This window comes from Mustelus asterias, chromosome 2, assembly GCF_964213995.1.
Source record: "Mustelus asterias chromosome 2, sMusAst1.hap1.1, whole genome shotgun sequence".
In the NCBI taxonomy this organism is placed as follows: domain Eukaryota; kingdom Metazoa; phylum Chordata; class Chondrichthyes; order Carcharhiniformes; family Triakidae; genus Mustelus; species Mustelus asterias.
The window spans coordinates 93949177-93961330 of record NC_135802.1 but is presented as its reverse complement, the minus strand read 5'-3'; positions in this window follow the sequence as shown (position 1 = coordinate 93961330).

Here is a 12154-nt window from a genome sequence, read left to right as displayed (position 1 = left end):
CATGACTGTTTTATGTAAACTGTTATATAGAGTTGAAGCTTCCTAATGAGAACATGCCTATGGCAATGTTTCTTGGGACTTGTTATGCAAAGGTCATTTAAGAATAAGTCAAACCCGCTTCCTGATCTTCAACAGGTTTATCCGTGAATAAAGGAGACACATTTTCTTTAAACAAGGGCTCCATACTTGATTCTAGGACACTGCTGAATTAGCTGTTTTAAATAGGGTAATGGTAGGGAAATTACAATTAGTTTTGAGAAAGGAGCTGAGTACAAGAAAATTAAATTTGCTTTTTGCACAGATATGCAAATTGGATCTAGATTAGGGACAGCAGAGAACCATTCATACGTGGAAGCGGCACATATCTGAACAGACACCGGAGTGTGGCGACTAGGTGATTTTCACAGTAACTTCATTGCAGTGTGAATGTAAGCCTACTTGTGACTAATAAATAAACTTTATCATAATATTCCACTACCTGCAACTTTCCAATGCTTGTAAATAGGCAATAAAGCAGTCATTACTTTTCAGTTATTAAAATATGAATCATGGTATGTTGGTCCATTGTGTTTATTTTTATTTTTTGTTACAAGGTAATGAAATTCAATGTTTAGGTTGTGAGGCCATGCCTTGGTTACTCAAAATCTTAGTGTGGAGGAGAATAATTTTTTTCTCTCCTAATAGATGCAAGGTTTTAAATTAAGTAAGTGTGGGTTGATTCAACCCCTTTCATAATGAGTGCAGCAAAAAATAGATGTTAACTCGGCCTGGCAATTTCACTCTCCCGGATCTCCAAATTGGGATCGTACAGAAATTGAGTGGGTTTCTGAGGTTGGAGTTGAAGTTTTATTGTAATCCCTGAGTTTGGATGTATTTGTTGACAATGGACTCCTGATACCAAATGTAAAAATTGTTCCACTTCTTATTCTCAGCACTTGTATTCCTTTAGGGTATCCATTTATTAACTGTTTAACATCAGCTCAAACAAACAGATAATGTCCTCTGTCATCTGGAAACTGTATCTTTTCTGTATTTGATCCTTAACAATCTGGACTTGAGAGGTTAACAATTCTAGTACAGTAATTTGTTTACTGGATTTAACATGCTGTCTATGTAAAGGAGATGTATGAGGCAAGTATTTTACACAGAGGGTGGTGGGTGCCTGGAACTCGCTGTATCTGCTTCCATTTAGTGGAAGCAGATACCATAGTGACTTTTAAGGGGCGTTTTGACAAATACATGAATAGGATGGGAATAGAGGGATATGGTCCCCAGAAGGTTTTAGTTCAGTCGGGCAGCATGGTCGGTGCAGACTTGGAGGGCCGAAGGGCCTGTTCCTGTGCTGTAATTTTCTTTGCTCTTTGTTATGTGTTGGACATAACTCTAAACTAGAATGTTCCAACTAATATAAAGTACAAAGTAGAACTACATTTACATAAGTTACATATAAATCACAGTAGAAACTGGCTGTTCAGCTGACCTGTTGGTGTTTATCCTTCATGCTTGCAATAGTCCGAATTACTCATGCCTACATTTGTCCCACTTTCATAGAAGAATAGAATCCTACAGTACAAAAGGAGGCCATTCGGCCCATCAAGCCTGCACCCACAACAATTCCACCCTGGCCCTATTCCCGTAATCCTACGTATTTACCCTCATAATCCTTCTGACTAAGGGGCCATTTAGCATAGCCAATCAACATAACCCGCACATCTTTGGACTGCGACCTCCTCAGAAGACAAACACGGGACACGGTGGACAGAGTACCCTTCGTCGTCCAGTACTTCCCCGGAGCGGAGAAGCTACGGCATCTTCTCCGGAGGCTTCAACATGTCATTGATGAAGACGAACATCTCGCCAAGGCCATCCCCACACCCCCACTTCTTGCCTTCAAACAACCGTACAACCTCAAACGGAACATTGTCCGCAGCAAACTACCCAGCCTTCAGGAGAACAGTGACCACGACACCACACAACCCTGCCACAGCAACCTCTGCAAGACGTGCCGGATCATCGACACGGATGCCATCATCTCACGTACCATCTACCAGGTACACGGTACCTACTCTTGCAACTCGGTCAACGTTGTTTACCTGATACACTGCAGGAAAGGATGTCCCGAGGCATGGTACATTGGGGAAACCATGCAGACGCTACGACAACGGATGAATGAACACCGCTCGACAATCACCAGGCAAGACTGTTCTCTTCCTGTGGGGGAACACTTCACGGTCACGAGCATTCGGCTTCTGATCTTCGGGTAAGCGTTCTCCAAGGCGGCCTTCATGACACACGACAGCACAAAGTCGCTGAGCAGAAACTGATAGCCAAGTTCCGCACACATGAGGACGGCCTAAACAGAGATGTTGGCTTTATGTCACACTATCAGTAACCCCCACAGCTTGCCTCCTGTCCTGTCTGGAGATAATACACATGTCTTTAACCTGTGCTTAATGCTCCCTCCTCCACTCACATTGTCTGTATCTTTAAGAACTGGTTGGCTGTAGAGATTTGCATTCCAATCAGTATTCTGTAACTTGATTTTGTGTCTCTGTGTCCTGTTTGAGAGCAGGTTTCCACTCCATCTGACGAAGGAGCAGCGCTCCGAAAACTAATGGCATTTGCGACCAAAGAAACCTGTTGGACTTTAACCTGGTGCTGTTAAAACTCTTACTGTGGGAGGAAGCCAGAGCACCTGGAGGAAACCCACGCAGACACAGGAGGAATGTGCAAACTCCGCACAGTCACCTGAGCCTGGAATTGAAATCGGGACCCTGGCGCTGTGAGGCAGCAGTGCTACCACTGTGCCACCGTTTTCTTCAGCCATCTATTTCAGCTATTCTTATGATATGATCTCTGCTTCAATAAGTGTCTCAATTCAACTCCACTCTGTCATTTACCCCTCCCCCCACCTGACAGAAAACAGGCAGTTACAATGGAGTGGGTCTCCATCACTTCCCTCATCTAAGTGACTATTGTGTAATTGCAATGATAAGGAATCTACCTCTAGGCAGCGGAGTCCTCTTTAAATGTGCATCCAACTATGTAATTGGGCTCCGGATTTTTAACCTCTGATGGAGCGGGACGCAATGGTGTCATTCTCACCTGTCAAAACCTGTTAGCAGTAAGGATGAGGTCAGGAGAGACCCAGAAAGATAAAGTTGTTATTTTCTTTTAAGTGGTTTCCATGTAGGTCAGAAAGAGCAAGAGTGCTTCTCTGGGACCCCATTAGAATGTCTCTGACTTCCTGATCTGGGATTCACGTGTGGAGACTTGCACTCTGCAGGTAAAAGGAACATGTCCAGGCATTGTTCCTTTTTTGAATTAGCAAAAGGACAATAATTCACTGGTGTATTTTACATGGCAATGCCTCAACCAACCAGAGTTGACTTACTAACCAGTGAGCACATTTTTCTCATGCAATATAAATTGTTGCTCCCTTTAAAGGTTTGTATTCTTGCATTTGTCCTGATGAGTGCAAAACAAAAAGCTTAGACAGCATGTGTTTTTTTTCAGCAATACTCACATTCTGTGCCACCAAAAACTTGTACTGCTGAGGTGATTGTGTAGCTCTCAAATCTTTCATATTTCAGATTTTCAAAAAAGAACTATGAGCAGTAGTTTGCATTTTATATGTGTGTGAATAAATTGCCTCCCACGGTATGCCATGGTCTGTGTGGTACTTCAGGAGCTATCATCTCCCCCTTTCAGTTGTGTAGTTTTGTACTACTGGTATGCATTGCATTAGACAACATTCTTTTGATGTCTTTGTAGATACCTATCCAGCATGCAGCTGATCTGGCTCTGAGCTTGCACTTCTCCATGGCCTCTTTCTATGCTGTAAAAACTCTGTGTTCAGGGTTTTGGGGAGAGAGCAGGTGATTGGCCCTAAGTGAATTGCTCATTCAGAGAACTGGTGCAAACACAATGGGCTGAATGGCCTCCTCTTATGTTTTTTCTAGAGAGTTCTTCCTGCAATGCTTTTGGGCACGATTATTCTGGATCCAGCTAGCAGAATACCATCTTCTAGTAAAAATTCACAACCTTGTGTAGTTTCCACTCCATCTGATGGACTAGTACTGGTGTATTGTTGGTTGTGTGTGGCTGTATCTTATCAAGCCATTCCTGGATCACATACTTAGAATTTCTATAACTCCTTGTCTTTGGTCTCATCTCTAATTTGACTCAGTTTCAGTGGTGTTAGATTCATTAGATGATGACTCTTTTATACCTACATATTTATCTCGGGGTTTAGTGAGATAAGCTGTAGTTCTTCCCAACTGCTCAACCCCAGGATAGCAGGACCATCTGTTTCAGTGACATAGAGCACACATTAACATTTTTCCTATGTGAGTCTCTCTTTGATTTGGGTTGGTCCGAGCTATCAAATCTCTGCTTCCCCTGATCCCAGTAGTATAATACTACTTAGTTTTAGACCGCCTTTCCTTGGGTGGCCATTTTCTTTCAAATTTTCAGAATGATCTTCTGATATAGTTTGATCAGGGTAATATTTTGTGCTCTGGTATTAAGCTCTGTCTCTAATTTGTTTACCATCTTCTTTCTTTGTTCTTTTCCCAGTGATTTGGCTTTCCACCTGTTTTGAATTTTGGTTCCTATGTGGGGCATTTCCTTCATGTGCTCATCCACAACTCTTGCACGTATTTCTCTTTGGTCTGCATTCTTTTGATGCTGTTTTGCTGCACCAACTCTGCTGTCTTTCTCGAGCTGTTTGGGTAGTCTGCGCCTTCATCTGAAGTCTCTACTGCCTGCAAAACTGTGAGCTTGCCCTCTCCACTCGATTCTATTGTGCTTCAGGATGTGCAGAGCCCTGAATAAACTGATATAGCCGCCTTTCATTTGTGTCCTTAAATTTATGTTACTCTGGCTGCATTTTTCAATCGTAGTATGAATTGTCAGCAAGCTCACCTGATTCCTGCCTCAGGCCTTGAGCTTCAGAATGGTAAATCTGATGATTTGACTTTGGCTGGAGAGATGGTTGTGAGCTGCCTTCTTGAATCGCTGCAGTCCATGTGCTGTGGTTGACTTGCCACTTGTCAGTTCAGAGCTCCGATCGGTCCGCCAGCGCTAAGCCCCGCCCACAGCGCGGATCGGGCCGGAGCCAGCAAAATGTGTATGGGCGCGCTGCAAAGAGGATTCCAGGCGCGGATCTATTTGATGCCAAGATTCGGCACTTAGGCTCAAAATGGTAAAATTCCCCCCTACATGTAACCCCCCACCATACTGCCTGGGCTTCCTACCATCTGTCCTGGCTTGAGACAATTCACACCTCTTTAACCTGTTATTATCCCTCTCTCCACTTGCGCTGTCTGTACCTGTAAAGACTTGATTACCTGTAAAGACTTGCATTCCAACCATTATCTTGCAATTGCATCTCTGTCTATATATACCGTGTTTGTGAACCCAACTCTCCACTCACCTGAGGAAGGAGCAGTGCTCCGAAAACTCGTGATTCCAAATAAACCTGTTGGACTTTAACCTGGTGTTGTGAGACTTCTTACTGTGCCCACCCAGTCCGACATCTCCACATCAAAGCTCAATAGAAACACAGTTTGAAAACTGTCAAATTTGCATAAAAACTGGAGTAAATCCCGCTATTTCTTTCAGCGGGATTTTCAAAATGAATCTCCCGCACTCCCTGCACTGCTGAGTGCACTGGCGTGAATCAGTCCAAAAATCAGGGAGCGGCTCCTATTCCCGCTGGAGAGGCTGGCAGCATAGTGCTGAACATACAAATCTTAGAAACCCTACAGCACAGAAAGAGGCCATTCGGCCCATCGAGTCTGCACCGACCACAATCCCACCCAGGCCCTACCCCCATATCCCTACATATTTACCCACTAATCCCTCTAACCAATGCATCCCAGGACGCTAAGGGCAATTTTAGCATGGCCAATCAACCTAACCCGCACATCTTTGGACTGTGTGAGGAAACCGGAGCACCCGGAGGATACCCACGCAGACACAAGGTGAATGTGCAAACTCCTCACAGACAGTGACTCAAGCCCGGAATCGAACCCAGGTCCCTGGAGCTGTGAAGCAGCAGTGCTAACCACTGAGCTACCGTGCCGCCCTTGGACAAATCTCTTTGCCCAATAGAAATCTAACTTTACCCTTCTTTACACAGAAACACTAAATTAAACCCACTTAAAACTACCTTATTTCTATTATTTACCAATACAAATATAAATCTCTGAAAACTATTTTTGTTTTCCTAACAAAATTAAGATGGGTATTCACTCATGCCAAGATTCTGTTTGCTTTTTTTACAGCCTGATCCACTTGAGGTCATTGAAATCCAGGAGAAATGGCATAAATATATAAACAAATACAAGGAAGCCTCTGATGGGTTAACTATCCCAGACTAAAGAAAGAAAAAATAACCTAGATGCCTGTTGATAGAGTCCATGTGTGCACACTGATGAAGTAAGGAGTATATGGATTGTGATGCACACCATGGCCTGCATATCGTTCCCATCAACGCTAAGATATGGGATATTCGTACCTTGTGCAATGTATCAATGAGGAAGCCCATCATAACTGACACTGAGAGGGAGAATGGAAAAATTTGGTGAGAAAAGGGTACATAAATATCATCGAATATAGGTTTCAAAAGTTGGAATAAGTTATATGTAGCAGAATTAAAAGCAGAAATTCAATTCACAGTTGATTTTGATTTGATTGATTATGGTCACGTGTATTAACATACAGTGAAAAGTATTGTTTCTTGCGCGCTATACAGACAAAACACACCATCCATAGAGAAGGAAATGAGAGAGTGCAGAATATAGTGTTACAGTCATAGCTAGGGTGTAGAGAAAGATCAACTTAATGCAACGTAAGTCCATTCAAAAGTCTGACAGCAGCAGGGAAGAAGCTGTTCTTGAGTTGGTTGGTACTTGACCTCAGACTTTTGTATTTTTTTCCCAAAGGAAGAAGGTGGAAGAGAGAATGTCTGGGGTGCGTGGGGTCCTTAATTATGCTGGCTGCTTTGCTGAGGCAACGGGAAGTGTAGACAGAGTCAATGGATGGGAGGCTGGTTTGCGTGATGGATTGGGCTACATTCACGAACATTTGTAGTTCCTTGTGGTCTTGGGCAGAGCAGGAGCCATATTAAGCTGTGATACAACCAGAAAGAATGCTTTCTATGGTGCATCTGTAAAGGTTGGTGAGAGTTGTAGCTGACATGACAAATTTCCTTAGTCTTCTAAGAAAGTAGAGGCATTGGTGGGCTTTCTTAACTATAGAGTCAGCATGGGGGGGACCAGAACAGGTTGTTGGTGATCTGGACACCTAAAAACTTGAAGCTCTCGACCCTTTCTATTTTGTCCCCGCTGTAGACAGGGGCATGTTCTCCTTTACGCTTCCTAAAATTGATGATAATCTCCTTCGTTTTGTTGACATTGAGGGAGAGATTATTGTTGCTGATCCAGTTCACCAGATTCTCTATCTCATTCCTGTACTCTGTCTCATCATTGTTTGAGATCCGACCCACAATGATGGTGTCGTCAGCAAACTTGAAAATCAAATTGAAGGGGAATTTGGCCACACAGTCATAGGTGTACAAGGAGTATAGTAGGGGGCTGAGAACACAGCCTTGTGGGGTACTGATGTTGAGGATGATCATGGAGGAGGTGTTGTTGCCTATCCTTACTGATTGTGGTCTGTGAGTTAGGAAGTTCAGGATCCAGTCACAGAGGGAGGTGCCGAGACCCAGGCCACGGAGTTTGGAGATGAGTTTCGTGAGAATAATAGTGTTGAAGGTTGAGCTATAGTCAATAAATAGGAGTCTGACATAGGTGTCCTTGTTATCTAGGTGTTCCAGGGTTGAGTGCAGGGCCAGGGAGATGGCATCTGCTGTGGACCTGTTGCGGCGGTAGGCAAACTGTAGTGGATCCAGGTCGTCCGGGAGGCTGGAATTGATCCATGCCATGATTAACCTTTCGAAGCACTTCATAATGATGGTGGTTTCTGCATATGGATTATGTACCCAGATGTCACATTGTGGTTTTATTCTCCATGAATCATCAACCCCATTACATTTTTTTTACATACTACAGTCAACTGTTTATAAATTGTGGCAAGAACCTGGGACTGAGTGATATTGCAATGAATATTGCAAGTTGAAAACTTATGTTTGTGCTTGCTTGGAAAATGGTTCAAGTGATAAAAAATCTATTAGTTAAGAATTGCCTTTCAATATTAATTCTTCAGAAGTGTCATATTGCAATGTTGAGCAGCAGCAGAGCTGTCAATGTCTGAAGATCATATATTGACCGGTATATTTCCAGGTATAAACTCAGGTTCTATCACACTAGATCCCAATTAGTACTAACAAGGAACAAAGACCATACAATATACAAACATTATATTAAATAATAGGGTATATAGATACAGAAATAGATACAGAAATATCTGCCAGTTGAGATGTTTCACTTCAAGATTCCTCTGGACTTTCTACAATTTTGTTAAGACAACTTTTTGTTTGCCTGCATTCTTTTGTTTCATTCTGCCTCTCTTGCTCACTCATTCACTTGTATTTATCTTTGAGTACATAATGCTAGACTTTTCATAAAATCTATCCTTATTGACCTTTTTCTGTTACTGAGGTCTATCTAATCCACTGTAGTAATTTTATGAGTAGGGGATATCATATTTTATAGCCTGCCAATTATGGTATTGGACCAGCAACCCAGAGTTTGTGAATACAAAACCTACCATTGCAAGTTATGAAATTGAATTCAATAAATCTGCTGATACATAGGATAACAGGAGGAAATGGCCAAGAAAACTGCTGAATTGTAAGAACCCAATTGATTTACCAATGTCCTTCAGAGAAAGGAATCAATATGCATCCCATAGCCATCCTCCCACCACCACTAGCTGTACTCGATCGGACACCGGTACCAACTAGTTAACTCAATGTCCTCAGACAATAAATACTACCTTGACCATATAGCAAAGAATAAATAAAAACAAAATCCCTAGGTCGATCATTTACCATAATGTGAGACAACGATATTGCATTGCATATGTTTGTCACGAAGCTTGCTATAGCCCATGATGCAATTACAATTCCTTACTATTAACAAGCTGTTGCAAATGTGTCTTTGCAACTTTCCGGACCATTATCTATCAAAGCACTTTGGCCAATATAAGGCTACATCAAAATCTTCCCTCCCTATTTTTCCTGGAGTTAAAAAAACTCATTGGATTGAGGTTCCAAGGGTATTGGCAATCCTAAATTAATTCATTCTTCATGTGTGATTTTACCATTTGCATCCTCCTCATCCAACGCCGGTGACAAATATGCTTCCCTCCACGGCTCCTTGGAGGTCTGATATTACCATTTCTAGGTCGAGAACTGTCAGAAAGTAGGCATTCTAAGTCATGCACTGTGTTTAAAGAAAAAAGTATACCTCGAGTTCCACAAAATTGAAACTCGTGTAAAGGATCAATACATCCTAAGTAACTGACTAATGTGGGGTGGGGGGACGGGGGGGGGGGGGAGGGGGGGTGGTGAGGGGGCATGTGTCTTATAGCAAAAGCTAATAAGCAGGAACTTTCTTGGAGCAGTCGGGAATAAGACAGTCAGCATCCTACTCCTGAGCTGAGTAGTAGCAGAGATGTGGTATAAGTCTTGCAATGGAAATGCTAACAACGAGCTTTGAAACAATGCTCTAGTCATGATCCCTAGAAAGGAGACAACTTGTATTCCACCCTTGTAAGCAAATTGGCGTCCAGCAATCATAACTGTTGGCGAATGTCTATCCAGCTGATAGATCCTTTAATTTTCTTGATTTGGTCACTAATGTTTCAGCTCTGTGATCAAGCTTACTTTAATAACAGTTAAGATATGAAGTCATGCTTTTCTCCACCACTGCAGTAAGAAGAGGAGAAAAGGTAACTGAGAAAGTGTTAGGAAACTTCCTGGAAAAGATGAAAAGTTAATACTTTTTTAAGCATCTTATGCTTCAGTTTTACAGAGCACTATTGAGACCACATCTGGAATAAGGAAAGATGTGAATACATTGGTGGAATATTAAACAACAACTTGTGTAGTAAATGTCCCTGGCAATGTTTCATTCCAACACTTTTTGGAGGTTTTTTTTGTTGCTCTCTTTGAAATGAAACTGTGTCAGTTATAGTGCTGCTTGTTTGTACTGAGCACTTCAATGGAGCGAGGCAAAGCTGATAACACTAGCCCAGCTCCACTCATTTGCAAAGATGTCGTTACTGAGCTAGAGGGCTTTTCATTGGGTGAAGCACCAAACATTAATATACCTGAGGACCTGGAAGTGGAAAAAGGTGTCGCAAACTCATTCCTCCCCAGAGAGAGTGAAGAAATAACTTCACTCGGCTGATGAGCCAAAGGGCCCATTCTTGAAGAAATCAGTGATCTCAGGAGCATTGGTCTAATCTGCAAGCGATAGAGACATTGAAAATGGTTGAGAAGATGGAAAAATGGAAGATCTCCACCAAATGCATCTGCAACACAGTGCAACATCCCATGATAAAATTTAAAAAGTACAAAGTGGAACGTTAAACAGCAACTTGTTTATCGTGTGTTTCAATAATGGTAGAGATCAGCAACATGTTTATATTTTTTGAAACCTGAAAACCTGGGTATTTATTAAACCAATGAAGCCACAAAGTTTATGGTTCAAAACAAAAGAATTTTAACACACAAAAATCAAAGAACATGAATACTAATTGCATCCTATCTTACACAGCCAATTATGTTAAAGATAATGAACACAGATACTCATATTCTAAACTGAACCTCTCAAATCAAATTTCCTTCACCTATTTCACTTACATCCACAAAATTCATGTGAGATATTTAATAAAAGTTGGAAGATTAACCACTTGGTATGAGTTTCAAAAATTCGTATAAGGGTTGACATTTCTTGGGCCTTTTGCTTGCTTCTGGCAAAGTTGTCCCTTCAAATCTCATCCAGTCACCTTAAGGTTATAGTTTCAAGTGAGCATTAAATTCAGTGGGACCTAGAGAGTTGGTGATTGTGCATTATCATAGAAATCATAGAAACCCTACAGTACAGAAAGAGGCCATTCGGCCCATCGAGTCTGCACCGACCACAATCCCACCCAGGCCCTACCCCCATATCCCTACATATTTACCCACTAATCCCTCCAACCTACGCATCTCAGGACACTAAGGGCAATTTTTAGCATGGCCAATCAACCTAACCCGCACATCTTTGGACTGTGGGAGGAAACCAGAGCACCCGGAGGAAACCCACGCAGACACGAGGAGAGTGTGCAAACTCCACACAGACAGTGACCCAAGCCGGGAATCGAACCCAGGTCCCTGGAGCTGTGAAGCAGCAGTGCTAACCACTGTGCTACCGTGCCGCCCCCACATTAGGTGCTTATTCTTGGGAAGGTGTTCGTTGACCACTCGCCATCCTTAAAATTCTACTCCCGTTTTCCACAAAGCGTTTGAAGCAGTGGAGGGGTCATAAGGACATTATTTAATTTGTCACAAGACATTTGTTGTAAAAAAAAAGCAGATATCTGCTGTTGTGGAATCTTGCTGCGTGCAAATTGACTGCTGTGTTTCCTGCATTACAACAGTGACTGTTTCATGAAGTACTTCATTGTAAAGAACAGCACAACATAAATGTAAGGTTTTTAAAAAGTATTTGTACAGTGCTACATCTCTGTAGCATCTCTGATATGTCTCTTAACTTTGTTACCCTCACTATGTGCAGATATAATAAGTAGTCTCACAACACCAGGTTAAAGTCCAACAGGTTTATTTGGTAGCACAAGCTTTCGGAGCAATGCCCCTTCATCAGGTGAGTCTGTGCCTATATATGCCCCATTTGTGAACCCAACCCTTCACTCACCTGATGAAGGGGCAGCGCTCTGAAAGCTCGTGCTATCAAATAAACCTGTTGGACCATAACCTGGTGTTGTGAGACTTCTTAACTGTGCCCACCCCAGTCCAACGCCGGCATCTCCAGATTATGTGCTGTTAGCACAGGGAAAGGTAGGCTATCTCTCTAATATCCTCACCTTCATCCTCTGCTGCCTCAGGAAGTCATAATCCGCTCTACCTTATGACATTACGCAGCATGTAGCAAGCTATAATGAATCTGGATCCTCTCTT